The sequence below is a fragment of the Mirounga angustirostris genome, unplaced genomic scaffold, assembly GCF_029215605.1.
Source record: "Mirounga angustirostris isolate CCGP_5_RB_7025 unplaced genomic scaffold, mMirAng1.0.hap1 SCAF_1, whole genome shotgun sequence".
Lineage (NCBI taxonomy): Eukaryota > Metazoa > Chordata > Mammalia > Carnivora > Phocidae > Mirounga > Mirounga angustirostris.
The window spans coordinates 192829093-192845489 of record NW_026991709.1 but is presented as its reverse complement, the minus strand read 5'-3'; positions in this window follow the sequence as shown (position 1 = coordinate 192845489).

Here is a 16397-nt window from a genome sequence, read left to right as displayed (position 1 = left end):
AATCATTATATACCCCCTCCATTTTATCATTCCAAAAAATTCTGAAATTTCTGACACACCGACCTGGCCCCCAAGACTTCAGATACGGGACTGTGAATTTTCTCTGAAGATACTAATAATGGATGTGCTGAGATTTCACCCCACAAAGATGCAGGAGGCTCCCTAACAGTATCTTTCATGGCTGGAACACCAGCACTCAGGACAGTGCTTGGCACCTAATAGATGCTCGAAAATATTTGTTGAATGACCAAATGAATGCATGAATGGATGAAAGGATTATTTCCAGAGAAAGATGTCAAGGGAAGCCAACTGGAAATCCACATTGAGTTTTCAGTCCAGAGGTGCTTCTCTGGAAAACCAGGCTGGGTTGTAAGAGCCCAGCCCACCCCCAGGTGTTGGTGGAATTGGCCAGGAGGAGGGAAACCAGTGCGTCCCCATCTCCACCTCAAAGGTTCTTGTTCGATAAACCTCCCGTTTGTTGAACTCCCCTTGCAAACTGTATGCATTTGGGTGTGTGCATTCAGATTGAGTCATCTGCAGACACACTGGCAAGGTATCACAATGCTCCACTCATTAAAAATGCTTTTGAGTCCGTGGAACAAATAAATCAATATTCTTGGCTGCTCTCCCAACAGGGTTATTTCACAAAACAGAGTGCAAGATAAGGAATTTATGAACGATCGCATCCCTGGGCCGCCTTTCTCAGTGGGAGAAAGCAGGGCCTGGGTTGTCATTCTGGGAAAATCTACCCCCCCCCTTTTATGCCCGGCAAATAATATTTTATGGCCCTGGGTTTATGGTGGTGTTTTAATGATCCACCGTAGAAAGCGGTTTTCTCTCCAGTCACTAGAATTTGTTAAGAAGGGCTGGAGGCCATAAAAGAGGGATGGGCCCCAGAGACAAACAGGCTCCATCTTCTGAAATAAACTAATAAAGTACCCCAAGATGTTTACTCCTTCACCTCAGAGTCAAGACCAGCCAGGCTGCCTGCGAGGGGCCCACAGATAGAGCACTAAACAGGACAAAGAGGCCGGAAGGGGGTCGGGGGCTTCCTCACCACCGCATGGCCACAGTCAAAGTAATTCCGTCACATGGTGAGGCCACCAGCCACTGGGCTGGGGAGGTCAGGGGCTCCCTTGTGGGTAGAGGACATTTTTGGACACTGGGCTGACTCAAGCTTTTCTAGTACTGTGTTCCCCTCACTGAGAGCCCTTTTCATTTTTTATCATCAACGATGTTTTTGGGGGGTCTGAATGGATGCTTTTCTTTCTTTCTTTCTTTCTTTCTTTCTTTCTTTCTTTCTTTCTTTCTTCTTTCTTTCTTTCTTTCTTTCTTTCTTTCTTCTTTCTTTCTTTTCTCTCTCTCTCTCTCTCTCTCTCTCTCTCTTTCTTTTTTAGTTTTAAGGTACATCAGGGTCAAAAAGACCTGAGTCTGCATCCCAGCTCTGCCTCTTGCTGACTGAGTGGTCACTTCCCCTTCTGAGCCTTGTTTCCTCACCTGTAAAATGGAATGTTCTAACAATCGTGATGATGTTCCAAAGGCCTTGGTCCAGCCTCTGCCCATGGCAATAAGTGTTGTGATTATTTCAACACGAGGAATGTCTGTCCCTGGGTCCCTGGGTCAAATCCAGAGACAAATGAGTTGCCTAAGGAGGGTAGGAGCAGGGGTCCAGGAAAAGAAGAGAAAGGCGGGAGGTAGTTACGTGATTATCTGCAGTGTTTGCGTGATACCATTCAATAGGTATGAGGCTGAGAAGTGCCTGACATAGATAGTAATGACTGATGAGTAGTAGTAATGATTGCTGGTAACATTGTTGCTCTTACTGTGAGCCAGATGCCAGCCTGTTTGAGCTCTTAATATTCATTGATGGGTTTCATCCTTACTACTTCATGAGGTAAATCCTATTACTATCTGCATGATACGGAGAAGAGGAGAGATTTGAGGAGGTCGCAATTTCCATAAACTCAAGCTGTCTTAGTGTCCAAACCCCAGGGTATGAACCCTGGTAATTTGACTCTAAATAACAGAGGCTTAATGACCATACTTTATCTACCTATAAATAAAGACCAAACTCGTTTTTAAAAGTGTCTTCCTGGTTCCCCAAGTGTGCCCACACTTTTTTCTGGACCTCTCCCACACAAAGCTTATTTTAAGTGGAAAGAGTCTTTTCTGAAAGCTTTGGAGTTCACTCCACTAAGCACCAAACAGGAAGACCAGCAGAATCAGCCACACCAACCAGCCTGGTTGACGTCCCGTTTGGTGGAGCTGTCGAAGATTTGTCCTTTCTTCCTTAACTGGCTTACAGCGAAGCCCTCGTTCTGCCACCACCATCAGGAACCACAGCATCCACACTCAGCAATCCCCCTTGAATTCTGAGCTCCTGTGGGGCAGCGTCCTTTGACTTCCCTGTCCTCTGAAAAGAGTTGGGTCTGGCGCTTCTCCCGTGTTATCCTTGACAACACGGTCTCTCTCTCTCACCAGAATTCAGGGAAGTGAAATGAATAATGGCAGCTCAGATTTTATCATGCCCCTGCCTAAAGTCTTTCAAGGACTCCCTAGGTTACCAGATAAAGTCTAAACCCCTAGTCCCCACCTGCCTGCGAGGCTCATCAGTATGCACCCTGTGCATTTGCTGTTCCCTTGGCCCGAAAAGCTGTTTTCCTGACCTGGGCACTTGACCCTCCTCAGGTCACCACCTCAGTGTCCATATTAACTTCATGTAACCCCTGCTCCCCCTGCTGATGATCCTCTGTGTGATGTTCTTCTCTCATCCTTGATCTAAGATTATCTGATTTCCTTTGCATGCATGTTTCTTTATTTATTTTCTACTTTCCCCTCACTAGAACATGCCCTCCAGGAGAGCGGGGGTCCTGTCTGTGTTGTTCAAACCTATAACCTCTAGTAACTGGCACAGAGAAAGTGCTCAGAATAAATGAATGAATGATCATACCCTTAGCCATATAACTGCTAAGCAAGAGAGTTTGAACCCTGGTAATCGGACTCTAAATAGCAGGGGCTTAACCACTATACTTTATCTACCTATAAAGAAAGGGAAACTATTTTTTAAAAGGTGTCTCCCTGGTTCCCTAAATGTGCCCACACTTTTTCCACCGGCCTCTCCCACATAAGGCTTACCTTAAGTGGAAAGCGTCTGATAAGAGAAATAGTTTTCCTCTGAAGAAAGACAGTCTTCTGTTCCTCTCCCTTCTTGTCATACTGTTTCTTCTGAAAAGTTTTCTCTTAACTGGCATTTTTTCATAAAATACAGCTGGTATACTCAATCTTGTTATCCATCCCACGCATGTTCAGTGTGGGCCACTGGGCATCCAGATACTGGGTTTAGAACACAGAGTAACCATTTCTGGGGGGACACAAGTCCAGTTACTAACATGAAAGAAGCTGACTTTTTCGTATGAGAGATAGAAAAAAAATGCTGGAATTTTCATTTTGTCTTATTTTGCTTATTTATTGTCCACAGTTTTTAGGCACAATTGTGCCTAAGTCTGTGTGTTAGGATTTGGAAATCTGATTTAGTATTCTCACTATTACTTTTGTTTCCAAACAACACATTATCCAGCCACACTCCTGGGTATATAATAGCATGTTTGTAAGCTCTTTAGCGAAGTTCCTTTTGCTGGCAGGGGATCTAGAAAAGTGTAATTATTTTTCAAATTTTTCGGACTTAGGCATGCCGTGAAACTGGCTGGCAGACAAATAAAATCTCATTAGACAGCATCTAGATAATGAGTAGATTTGGTTCTCTTTTTTTTAAGAATTTATTTATTTATTTGAGAGAGAGAGAGAGAAAGTGCACAAGCAGGGGGTGGGGCAGATGGAGAAGCAGACTCTTCGCTGAGCAGGGAGCCCAACCTGGAGCTGATCCCAGGACCCCGGGATCATGACCTGAACCTATGGCAGACACTTAATCAACTGAGCCACCCAGGCACCCCGAGCAGATTTGGTCCTAAATAGATTCTAATATAGATTAAATATATCCTTTCCAGATGAGAAGCAAGGGACGGTCTTCTTTTTGACAACTTGGAAAGCTTACCATGAGGACACATTTGGATGAGTGTTAAAAACGGATTTTGTCCAAAGAAGAAAAGTACATCCTGGCATCTCAAAACTATCTAACAATAAGAACATCTCTCTTTGTTAATTTCAGCTATGTGACACATTTTAATATCAAACCAATGGTGGAGAAAATTTTTAAAGATACATAATAGCAAAATATCTAAATACAAAAGACAGGGTCTCACCACTGTTCAGTTACTTGTCTTCCTGACACCAAGCTCTGCACAAACCATCTAGGAAACTGAGGGCATTTTTAACTTTTCAAGACTGTTCTGACTTACCACAGCATTTCTACATCTTACTGAATTTTAACTGTAGCGACTCTAATATGACTTTTTTCCTCTATGCAAATATTCTCAACCTCCTTAAAAGAGACTGCCAATAATTCCAAATAGCAGAATTAAATCCCAAGTCCTTTCAATTTTGTATACTTTGCCGTTATAATCTTCAATGCTTAATAAAGTGACACTGTTATGACTTCCCAAATCTGTCTCAATAAATCAGTGAATTTCAGATAAAAGCTTCTTTACTCAGTTTCATCCTTAATTCAGTGATCTATAAGTGTCCATGAAGGTCAAGTGACAATTCATTGACTTTAAAAAAACATGAGAAATACTCCCAGGGCAAAAGATCCCAATGTCGCTGAATGTATTTAAAGTAAGTGGTTTTGACTTAAGCAAAGATTTCTACTTAACCCAGAAGAAAAGCAGTCACTCCTTGGAAATACCACAGAATTCAGGGAAGTGAAATGAATAATGGCAAAGGATTAAATTCCCCTATTCCAGCCTGTACATACATCGACTGAGTATACACAGGAACACGATGGCTCCACTCATGTGTTGTTCGTGGACAACACTCTTCTTTTCAGCCCAGGAGCATGATCCTCTCTGTCATGCAGATATGTCATAACAGAGATTAGTGGGTCCATAGGCACCATCCCTCCCTGGTTCTGCATGCTCAATTCAAAGATGTTTGAAAATATCTCTTTGCCATTTGAAAATGGAATTCAGTTCATATTGTTAGCAGTATCTATTTCAAAATTCAACAACAGAAAATAAAAGATCATAAATTTAGAGTCAGTTTGTTGGGACAAAATTACAGCTACAGAAAACAAATCAAAGAGCAGCTTACCACATGCCTACGGCATGACTGATAGAGTATTCATGCATGCATGCATGCATTCATTCATTCACTCTATTGTTTGCTCATTCAACATATATCTGTGGATTGTCTACTGTGGACCACCCATCATTCATTTAATAAACATTTATGGCACACCATAATTGATTCATTTATCAAGTTAGTATCATATGTGCCAGATCATGTTGGTTTGTCCAGTGTAGCCAACAGATGATTACTGAGCACTTACTCAGTGCTAGATCTTAATAGGTTCCAAATAAAAAAAGCTCAAATGAATGGCCGAGATGGAAGCCCACAAATGTGTAAACATATCCTGGATGATATTGTTACTTGGGTGATGTCATTGGGCCTGTGGCTTCTTAGTGTGTTTGGAGCAGGGCTTAGAGGGCTTAAGAACCAAGTTCAACATGAGGAACTCCTCCTTGTGCTAGTTGGCCACCCCAGACGTCCCAAGGGGGTCCAGCAAGAGAAAGCGGTTGATTCTGATCCAGTTGGTCACCATCAGGAGACAAACGCTCTGTAGCCACGGCATTGCCGGGGCTCCCAAACACTGTCTTCGCCTAGGAGGCTCGGAGAGAAGAGACATATTGGCCTGTGTGTGGGAGACTGGTTTGAAATCGGGCAAACTTGTAACCAGAATCTCTTTTCCACAATCTTGACTGCCCCACAGACATGGAATCTGCCCCCCGTTTCTCTCCTGAAACACCCACTCTAGTCTGTTCCGAGCATTTTATAATGCATAATATCGAGCTTGACCTGAATAATAGGAAGGGCTGTTATTACCCTGAGGTCACAGACAGGGAAAGCAAGCTTGGAGAGGTGGGCAACTTGGCCCAGGACACCTGGCCACGATTTAAACTCAAGCCCTGATTGCTCAGGCAAAGGTGGAAGGTAGAGCTGGAAAAAGAAGAGGCAAGAAGGAGGGAGGAAAGCTGAGGAGAGGGAGGTGGGAAGGATGAGAGACGGTGATGAAGAAGAAAATGAGGCAGAAAGTGCTGAGTCAATTCTCCCAGAAGTGGAAGTGCAGTAAAAAAGGATTATATCTGCTCTCTGCTCTTTGTTACAGAGGATTAGCCTCAGGATCCCAAACACCCATATGCAAATCAAAACTGTAATCACTGCATGTTGCCTTGGACCCCATGAAAAGATCACAAGGCCAAAGTTAGATTGCTTCTTTTTCTGAGCAGTCTCATTATGGTACATTCTTCAGTTTGCTTCACAAACGTCACTGTTCATGGTGGAGAGTTTTCACGCGGGCTACAAAACAATGTCTGTACCTTGGAACGGGGTCACCCAACCAGGGGTTTGATTCTGAAGAGGTGCATCATTTTCTTCCTTTTTTGGCAAACTTTCCCGAATTACCTACCATATGCCAGGAATTATGCTAAGCATCGAAGATGCAGAAATGAATGAGCCATGGTCCCTGTTGTCGAGGGCTCACGATAAAGCAGGATATCCAGGCTCCTGCCATAGTGATGTGGGGCATAATGTTCATTCATGCTACAGAAGAAGGTATGTGGGAGACAGAGCAAGGAGAAAAAGCAGGCTGAATACTAAAGAGAGGAGACGAAGGATTATGTCCAGAGATAGGACACCTAGGCTGGATGCTTAGAGCTTTTGCCTGTCCAGCATTGAATCCTCCTTCCCCCGAGGAAAAAATATCTGATTCTCCTTTAAGGATTTACCTATACTCTCCTTCCAGGCCAGATGAGTCCACCCTCTAATTCAAGGTATGGGCATGTGACTCAAGCCTGGCCCAGCAGAGAAGAGTCATGTGACACAGATTAGACCAGTGAGAGATGGCCTTGGGACTGTGTTTTGGCAACAATGCAGTAGGGGAACTGACCTTCCCTGGAGGTTGCGACCCAGGCTGGCTGTACATGTGTTTCTGGGTGAGGGCTTGGGAGGTCCCCCATGACACAAACAGCATGGAAAATGAAGACAATGAAAAAGTAAGCAGAACCCAGACATGGAGGAAAAACTAAGACATTCGCCTGAGCTGGTTGGAGCCCTTGGATGCAGTTGTGCCTGAGGTCTGTATTACCCTCCTCACCTGTCCTTCATGAAATCGGTGTAAGTTGGGTTGTAGCACTTGCAGTTCAAAAAGTTCTGACAATACAATAATGTTCGGTCATTTTAGGGAAATTCATGTTTAAGTGAAAAAGGTGAAATCAGCTTTACAGTTAAATACCAAACACAAGTTCCATTCCCTGCAGGGTTTGGACCAGCCCTCCTGAATCTAAAGGGGACTTGACCCAACACCATCCTCATTTGAGACAGAGCATCTTGTCAGCCTGAAAAAACCATGGGGAGTCACCACTAATGTATGGATGGTGTGGAGTGGGAGGTGAATCGATATACGAGCCAGGCGGGAATCCTAGAAACGCTCTGAGGATAAACCAGTGAGGTCCAAGAGTATGTGAGGGGTTTCTCTTGGAGACAGAACACTTTGCAGCTGAGTGATGGATAATGCAGCCTGTGACCTATACGTACATCTACAGGACATCTGGCTTGGACATCCTTGGGACCATCAGTGGGAAAGTCAGCAACTGTCTTTTAAAGTAGACTCTTGATTCTTCTGGTCTCTCTGATGCTATTTCATTTGGGAACATAAACTAACTGGTTTAAATAAGCAAAATTCATTGGGGTTTGATTTGGGGTCTTCAAGTCCAAATACACAGGGCATAGAAAGGACTTTAGATTCCCTATGTCCATTAGGAGTAACATTTTAAATACGTACTCTCTCCATGTGGATTCATCAATATATTCCACCAAAAATTGCTTTTTGTACCTGGCACTGTCCTACAGGCAGGGCTGAAGAGGTGGGCCCAAATTAGATAAAGTTCTTGCCCCCGGGGAGCCTACACATCTTCCCTGCATAAAAGCCCATCCTCTTAAATGGTAGTGAATCTATTTGCTCATTCGGTCAATCAGTTAACATTTTTTCTTTGCACCAGCTTATGTAAATATGCACATTAAAAATGACAAAGATAAGGCTCAGATAGCAGGATGTTCCAGAAAAGAGCTATTCTTTGAGGGTGAACTAATTGTTTGATAAACAGAGAATATAAAAAGTAAAGTGCTAAACTCCCGCTACATTTCTAAACTTCCCCTTTTTATTACCTTTGTTCAAACTGGAAAATCTATGATTTGCTTCCTTAGTAAATACAGTTGGGTAACCCTGGTTGATACAATCTTCAGAGTCCGGCATGATGGTGCGGTGGTTAGAGCTACCCTGTGCAGAACAGTGATCGTGAGTCCAGGTGGCTGCTGAGTGCTTGAAAGACGGATAGTCCTAATTAAGACAGGCTGTAAGTGCAAAATAGAAACTCATTTTCAAAGCCTTAGTATGAAAACAGAAAAAAGGTGGTAAAGTTTCTTATTAATAATCTCTATATTGGGGTGCCTGGGTGTCTCAGTCAGTTAAGCGTCCAACTCTTGGTTTGTCTCAGGTCAGGATCTCAGGGCTGCAGGATCGAGCCCCAGGTCAGGCTCTGTGCTCGGCGCAGAGTCTGCTTGAGATTCTCTCTCTCCCTCTGCCTCTGCCCCTCCAGCTGTGAGCACTTGCTTTCTCTCTATCTGTCTCTGTCTCTCTCTCAAAAATAAATAAGTCTTCTAAAAAAATAATCTCTATATTGACTGTGTTGAAATGATAGTATTTTCAGATATTTTGGATTAAAGACATATTATTGAAATTAATTTCTCCTGCTTCTTTTTCCTTTTTAAAAAACATATGGCTACTAGCAAATGTAAAATGACCTACATGGCTCACATTATTTTCCATTGGACAACACTGGGTTAGAACAGGACTCTGGAGTCAGAGTGAAGATTGAAATCTGGCTTCTCGATTTAATAACAGTGTGACACTGGGTAACTTAACCTCACCAGACCTCAGGCTCCCCCTCTGTAAAAGGGATCATTGACAGTCCCTGCCTTGTGACGATGACGTGAGAAAGTATATGCATAGTGTTAGCACAATGCCTGGCACATGGCTCCTTTTTAGTAAATGCTAGTTATTCAGAACTACTCTTCAGTGTCGCCCCCGGGAAGTCAGGGGACTGGGCTCCATCAGCAGCAAAATATACGATGGGGATTTGGAAAGTCTCTGACACAGAGTTGTTTCCTTTCGATTTGTCATTTTCCCAAATCTAAAGTGCTCACAAAATGAGGGTATTGTTAATGGATAGCCATGGCTGGCTGGCTAATGAAAGATTGGTTCTCGTGGTCATTTTTTGTGGCCCTGGAGAGTACATGCAGTTACTGCGACACATACTGTTAATTTAGGTAATTTTTCCTGTGAGCCAACCATGGGTCAGACATTGTGCTAAACGTATTATCTATAGGTTGTGCTCCCAACAGCCTGCCCGGAAGCACAGGAAGGCCAAGAGATTTGCTTAGGGTCCCCCTGCCAGGAATTGGCAGAGACAGGACTCAATCCACATCCATCTGACCCCCAAAGTGAATCTACGTATTGACCAAAGCAGAAATATTTTAGGTAATTCCCTGTGGCCATGAAATCACAGTGCCTTCCTCAGAGTCCCACAGACTGTTTAGATAGAGGAGAAAAGTAGGTTTACCGCAGGAGTTCCAGATTGTTGCCCCAACAAAAGGGAATCAGAGATTTTATAGGAACGAAAAATTCTGCTTTCAAAAGGTGTCCGTTCTCTAGTTAGAAGGCAGCAGAGAACCATCTGCAGTCATGACCGCATTCAATGCAGTCCTTCCCATCTATGGCTCGAAAATATGACCAGCCAGAAACAAGAAAGTGGTAGAACTTTGTCTCTGGAGAATTTTCCAGGACCTTACAAACATGACCCCATTAATCCACTCAATACCCGGATGAGATAGGTAGCTGCAAGTTATTACTGTTCTCGCTTTCAAGATAGAAAACCTGAAGCCAAGAGAGATTAAGCAATTAGTCCAAGGTCAAGTGGTGAGCTAGACCGACCTGGAAACGAAACAATTATCTTCTGAAATTCCACTCGAATACACAAACTGATTGGCTAGTTCCCACCATGTACTGATGCCCACTTAGATGCCCTTGCACAGAATGACTGGCTTTTGCCTGAGATTTCTGCAGCTGCCTTTGACCGAATTTGTATGGATTGGTTTAATATCAGTGTCCAAACTGACATCAGATTTTTCCAAAATATTGGCTGAAAGCAAATACAGCTCCCTGCTCTAAATGTGGTTCCATTTTACCTAGCTCTGTTACATTTAATCACACCTACACAGCCTTTGGAGCATAAAGGGAGACTTGTTCTGCAAAGAAGTCCTTCTTGTGTTTTCTTTTTCTTTAGAGATAATCTGTAGCCCATAAAAAGGTTTAGGGGCATCTGCAATTTTGCTGTGATGTTTAGACTGAGGAACGATGAGCATCAACTGTCTCAGAATTGTACAAAATCTGGAATCCAATGGCTCACCTTTGAGCTTACTGTCACTCTTCAGTTAAATACCCCTTACTCTTTTCAGCTATGTACCTCTGACTGTAGGTAAAGTTATATGAACAAAAGTCATAGGTTGGGGAAAGAGAAGACTTCCAGGGGAGCCCGGAAGGATCTTTGCCGTGAGCCGACTTTGCACAGAGAAAGGGTCCCCTGGAGACAGGGCTGCTAGTGATCCTTCTTGTCCAATTTTGCAAACACCTCTGCCCCTCCGAAGGTAATTTAACATCAACTATTCTGTTATCAGTTTTGACTGGTTTGGAGAAACGTGAGACAGCAATGCAACTGTTGTTGTCAGAAGGAAAATAAGGCCCCGTTTCATTAACTTGGGAGGAGGGCATCTTCACTTCTAGAGATGATGACAGGCCACGCTCTGAGCTTGTTTGGTCAAGAATTCACAGTGGTCATTTTTGGACTTGTTGGATTTCAGTTTCTTTGACCAGCCACATGAGGCTCTTAGAGAAATTCTCCTTCCAAGACTTCCCAATTTCTGCAAGTCCAGGAGATGTGGGATTGGTCATCCTAGAAATTCCAGTTCTGTCCCTTCTCACTGTTCAACCTTTCCTAACCCCTTTGGTCCTGTGCTGATGTGGACAGCTCCTTCCAGAAGCACAGACTCGACCTAAGCCTACTTGCTATCTTGCTAATAATGCATAGACACTGTGGGGGCGGGGGGTGGGGGAGATAAGCTTACTCATTTTCTTCTTTCCAGAAATCAAACACTTTGGGAGAATGCAATGGCAAAGCAATCCTTTCCCTGAAACTCACTTCTACCTCCTTTCTCATGAACTGAAAACAGGACACTCAGAAATGAAACATCTTTAACTAATTTGGGGGAGGACCAAGTCCAACCTCTTCTTGCAGAAGGACCATCTTGAGCATTTTGAGTTATGGTGTCTTGAGTATTTCCAAAAACCCTAGTATGTTGCCGTCTTGGGATATATCCATGGAACCCATTAAAGCTACCTTGTTTGAAGTGTGTTGAAGAGCATAGCATCATTTGCAAACAACCACGCTATAAAGTGAACTAAGAAAGCCCCCGCATTACCGAAGGTATGCTGAAAACCAAGGCCACGGATTTTGGCCAGAGGTAAAGGTACTGATTCCCAACCAACCCACGACTAATCCTGAAGCCTTGATTCTTCTTCCAGCTGCGTGCAGCCTTTGGGAGGGAAAGGGAAGTGGTCCCTTCCAGTGGTGCAATTAGTCCTTGTTCTGTCTTCCCAACCAGCCCACGTTTCTTATCATAGAAGTTGGGCAGATCTTCTCTGTATTTTAAAAACCCAGTGTTTCGTTGTCTAAAACCCTTGCTCTTGACTTGAATTCATGTGTTTTGTGGAAGTACAAAGTGGTAATTACACAAGTCTTTCCTTCCCTGTCATTGACAACAGTCACCAGGAAAATTTACAGTCCCCAATCTCCAGCTCTGGGAGCTGGTTATTAATTAAACAGGGTCGAGGAAAAAACCCTGACGTGGCAAATCGGATCTGAACGAGGACTACCTTGGCAGCAATTCTTGCGAGAGAATGGCTGGGAGTCAGTGAAGTACCATCGATTTTATTTCATTAAATATTTTTATCCGTTATGACAATATTACTACCACTAAGAGTTACCATTTCCATTCACTCAGAATCTATTATGTGGCTGGCATTGTGTTAAGTGCCCATTTGATCCTTGTTAAAAAGAAAAAGAAAAAAAAAAAACCTTCTGGGAATGTAGTATCATTTTAGGATGAGAAAACATGGAGAGGCTAAGAAAGTCGCCCAGCATCACTTCTTGGGATGTGCTGGAGTCAGGATCTTCACATTCCCAGAGGCTGCAAGCCCAAATACGTCCAGGGGTCAGGCAGGTAATACCTCAGGGTACGGCCGGCCACGTGTAGCCATTGGGAGAGGAATGAGGACAATGGAGAAATGGGCCTATGACTAACCCTTCACCCAGCTCTCAGCCCCCAAGCCTGCCTCTATTGTCCTGTCAAAAAATTCTAAGGGCGCCTGGGTGGCTCAGTTGGTTGGGTGACTGCCTTTGGCTCAGGTCATGATCCTGGAGTCCCTGGATCGAGTCCCGCATCGGGCTCCCTGCTCGGCGGGGAGTCTGCTTCTCCCTCTGCCCCTCCCCCCTCTCATGTGCTCTCTTTCTCATTCTCTCTGTCTCAAATAAATAAATAAAATCTTTAAAAAAAAAAAAGAAAAAAAAATTCTAAGACACAGCACCGGCCAGACGAGAAAGATTCAAAGCCTGACTTCATTCCACGGGGCTTTAGTTTTCTCGCCTCAGTAATTTGAAACTGGATTCGTGCTTAATGACATTAAACGTTTTTAGGATAAACTTTTGAAATAAGGTATAAATACATACAGAAAAGTATACTAATCGTATCCCTTGATGAATTTTCATAAACTGGACATAACCATGTTAACTAACTTCCAGGTCAAGAATCAGAATGTTACCAGCATCCCAGAAAGCCTTTTTTGTGCCTTAGCACTTACTAATTCTTGAAGGTTAGCCAGTTATCTTGACTCCTAACCCCATAGATTGACTTTGTCTGTTTCTGAGCTTCGTATGAATGAAATCACACAGCGTGTTCGCTCGTGTCCGACGGCTTTCACCTAATATTCTGTGACACTCCTCATGTCGTGGCATGTAGGAATAGTTCTGTCCCAATGGCTGGTGTTCTCAAATCTATTGCTTGGTCCAGTCACCCAAATACCTTCCAGCTGAGTCACTAAGGAGGAAGACCTCCTTCTCTGAATACAGGTTCTGAAAATTGAAACAAGCCACTCCAGGACTTTGTAGAATTTTATGGTTAAAATATTTTCTCTAAACATTTTCTTATTTATGATCTTGTTTTCTCTTCTCATATCCCATGCCAGGCAGTTAAGAGATGTATCATTCCCACTGATGAGATTCAGAAATAGCAGGTACACCACCCACTTTTATGATTGCATGCACGTGGCAACTGCAATTTTGGTGGAGATGTTGGTTGGTTGCCTAAGGCTGAACACACATCCTGTTGCTCCTCTCTGGGCCAAAGCTCTTTTCGAAGGAAAAATAAGCCAGTCTCTAATGTCATTTCATTGTGTGTCCTACTGCCGTGGATATTTGATGTTTGCCTCCTGTCTTATTTGAAAATTTACATTCCCCTTGTGATAAAGAGTGCGTGACTCTTCCCTCGGGGAGAGGGATTTAGGGTCTAGGGTCTCACTTTGCAACCTTGAAAGTGCTCCAGAAGGGATGAACACCAAGAAAGCAAAATCAAGAGAAGGAGGGTAAAACATTGCTTGAGCCCCTGGGACAAGCCACACCTGAAACCCACTACCTCTCAACTGTTGGTTGCATGAAGCACTATACATGTAAGTGTACGTATATATCATGTTATCTTGTGTTCTTTTTGTTGTTGTTGTTCCTTTATTCTTTTTTTGGGGGGGGGGTACTTGCAAAAGAAAAAATTCTAACAGATACCCTTATTCAAATAAACATTCATATTTCTCCTCTCCAACAGCCACACTGTCTTTATCTGGTGAGTTGCAGGCGTGCAGACATGGAGTTTTTGTCTTGAATTTATGCAAAGGTTTTCTCTCGAGTCCTGTCTACGTGGAGTCACAGTGGTTGGCACAGACAACATCTGTTTTTAAACTAGAGAACTGTGGGCTTTGCCCTGAGCTTGGGGAAGGGTCTTCGCCCACATGGATCATTTCTGCCGTGGATGCCTAGGCAATTCAACAAGGGGAAGGCAAGGCTAGAGGGGGCAGAGGTATTTTCAAATGGAAGGAAAAACCAGTCTGAAGCTGCTGATTCAACAATTTTGGGCTTTTAGAACTGTTTTCTTCTCTAGCCCGTGCATCCTCTGCACTGCTAGTGGCTTATTCTGAGATAGAGATCTGATCGCTTCTGTATGTCTGCACTTTGAAAGTCTGTCACAGAGAGGGGGGTAAAGAGTAACTGCAGCAGAGAAACCTGACAAGCATGACCTCACCCAGGTGATCAAGGTCAACATCAAGAGTGAGAAGTCATGTTGATCGTAGGTACCAACGACATGCTGTGGTGAGAATGGGATTTTGTGTACGTGGTCTTCCTCCTAAAACCCATACCCCCGGTCTGATCCCGAGAAAAAAAATCCCAGAAGAGAGGCAACCCACAATATATCTAACCCGCACTCCTCAAAACCATCAAGATCTTTATCAAAAATAAGGAGAGTGTGAGAAACACACAGCCAAGAGGCGCCTAAGGAGACCTGCCTACCCATGTAATGCACTGTCTGGATGAGATACTGGAACGGGAGAAGGACATTAGGTAAAAACTAAGGATATCGGAATGAAGAACAGACTTTAGTTAATAGAATGACGTAGAGATATTTAGTGAATAACATTGTATGCCTGTTGGTTCAATTAGTGACAAGTATACTGTACTAATATAATATGTTAATAATAGAAGAATCTGTATGTTTGTGGGACGGAAGTTTATGTGGGAACTCACTGTACTATCTGCTCAAGTTTTCCGTAAACCTGACTGTTGTAAAAAATAAAGTCCATTAAAAATAAAGTTTATTTAAAAATCCACTACTGGATTTCTGTAGCAGCAGGAAGGTTTCCTAAAATTCAGAGATCAAAAGGGTCCTTGAGGGCGCCTGGGTGGCTCAGTTGGTTAAGCGACTGCCTTCGGCTCAGGTCATGATCCTGGAGTCCCGGGATCGAGTTCCGCATCGGGCTCCCTGCTCGGCGGGGAGTCTGCTTTGTCCTCTGACCCTATCCCCTCTCATGTGCTTTCTCTCATTCTCTCTCTCTGAAATAAATAAATAAAATCTTTAAAAAAAAAAAAGGGTCCTTGAAATGATTACAGCGGTCCACCGACACAGTCTTAAGTAACCCTGAACCACATTAAATATGCTTTCATTGATCATTTTTGATCCTTCTGATTCAGTAACAAAGAGAAACTCTTGGTTTAGCCCAGAAACACTTCTCCAAACCTTGCCTGTCTCCCCCCCTTTTTTTTTTTTTAAGATTTTTATTTATTTATTTGTCAGAGAGAGAGAGAGAGAGCACAAGCGGGGGGAGCAGCAGAGGGAGAGGGAGAAGCAGGCTCCTCACTGAGCAGGGATCCCAATGTGGGACTCGATCCCAGGACCCTGGGATCATGACCTGAGCTGAAGGCAGACGCTTAACGACTGAGCCACCCAGGTGTCCCCCCTGTCTTCCTTTTTAACAAAGAAAGGGAAAGCCGCAGGTTCAGAACTTTGTTTTCATTATTTTTACTGTTCTTCTATTTACTGATGCCTATGAATAGAAAATGATGTTTCTTTTGCCTTTATTATAGTGGCATTTTTTAATAGTTATTTAAATAGAAAAGTAAGCCCAAGGGCACCTGGGCGGCTCAGTCGTTAGGTGTCTGCTTTCAACTCAGGTCATGATCTCAGGGTCCTGGGATCGAGCCCCGCATGGGGCTCCCTGTTCGGCGGGAAGCCTGCTTCTCCTTCTCCCACTCGCCCTGCTTGTGTTCCTGCTCTCGCTATCTCTCTCTCTGTCAAATAAATAAATAAAATCTTTAAAAAAAAAAGGAAAGAAAAGTGAGCCCATTTAATTTTAAAAAAATTACTATATAAGACTATATACTGCCTTCAGCTATTGCAAGGGTCAGGAGAGTGGTACTTAAATGACTGAAGTTGAGACTTCATATACTAGGTCTATACCCTTCGGCATGGTGCTCAAAGCCCTCTCCCACCTGGGGACACCTGTCCACTGTCTT